The sequence below is a fragment of the Nannospalax galili genome, unplaced genomic scaffold, assembly GCF_000622305.1.
Source record: "Nannospalax galili isolate Female #2095 unplaced genomic scaffold, S.galili_v1.0 scaffold461, whole genome shotgun sequence".
Classification (NCBI taxonomy): Eukaryota; Metazoa; Chordata; class Mammalia; order Rodentia; family Spalacidae; genus Nannospalax; species Nannospalax galili.
Genome location: NW_008349975.1, coordinates 3,949,699 through 3,951,176, shown reverse-complemented (window position 1 = coordinate 3,951,176; position 1,478 = coordinate 3,949,699).

The window sequence follows — 1,478 nt, the reverse complement described above, 5'->3', positions numbered from 1 at the left end:
CTTCCTTCCCTTCCTCCCCCCTTCTTCCTGTGCCTCCCTCCCTCCCTCCCCCCTTCCTTCCTTCCTTCCTTCCTTCTCTCTCTCTCTCTCTCTTTCTTTCTTCCTTCCTTTCTTTCCTTCTTTCATTCTGAATTTTCTGTTTAGGCCCAAAACCCATTCTTAAATTGTGTTGTTTAATTCTTTTAATTTGATGGAAATGCTTATAATATTTCTGAATTATACTCTGTAGTCTTTTTTCAAATATATGTTAATCTGCTGGGTATTGAGATACAGTGGATACAGTGTGGTAAACTCATGAATGTCTTAGGCTCCGAAACATTTTTGCTTGAGTAGGAATTTTTTACTATTTGTTATGTGGGGAAAGTTAAGCAAGTCCTAAGCCAGGTGTGGTGTCACAGGCCTTTAATCCCAGCACTTGGGAGGCAGAAGCAGGTGGATCTCTGTGAGCTTGAGGCCAACCCGGCCTCCATAGTGAGTCCAGGTCAGCTTCCAGCTACAGGGAGACCCTGTCTCAAAAAGACCAAAAGACCAAAAATAATAAACAAACAAATTAGTAAATAATAAATAAAAAAATAAACTGATTTTATCTTATTACTATAATTTCATATTTCAAAATCATGATGGAATTCCAGAGGAAATTCTCAAAGAGTTCTAGCTTCTTAGAATAATATTATCTTGGAATAGGACTTCTAGATACAACTGAGAAGTTGCTTGAGGTGATTCTAGATCTGAGCTTGTGAATCAGTTTCCAAAATGCATTATTTACTTTTGTCAAACTAATGTATGAACATTAAGCTTTACTGCAATCACACTTCATGTTTGTCAATTTCTAGAATAGTGATGCATTTCTGAATGATACCGTTGAACACTTTTAACTTTATTGACGACTTCCTTCCCCTCCCATAGTAATGACTTTCTACTCCCATTTAATTGAAATGCATTACCAACACTGCTGCCTGGAATGTACTTCTTCCATTATTCCTGAGATGGCTGAGCAAATGTTTATAAACCATTTTAATGATATGGCCTGCATGTCACCATGACTTCTGATAAAGAGAATATTTATTATTGTATAACATACCTTCTCCATTGAACATCAATTTCCTCAAGGCTGGTAACCAGATGTATTTTATTCTCTCTTACTCTTGTCATAGATTTGTACACTTTAGGGTGTGCACTGCTTGAAAAAGAAGCTTAGCCACTGGGGACTTACTGAAATAACTTCACTAAGATAAGTCTTGAAAGAATTAGGTCAACCCCTCATAGAATTATATATTTTTTTTTAGCTTGAAGGGACCTTAGAGATTTTTTTTTCTAGATCTTTCATTTTACAAATTAGGAAACCGAGTGCCAGTGTGTCACTGGTACAGCTAGAATTGCAACTCCAACCTCATGACTGTCCAGGCCGGTGCTTGTTCAGCAAGATTTAAGACTTGGTCTGAGTTCTTTACTTTCCAGGTGATTTCTGCATGTTATGA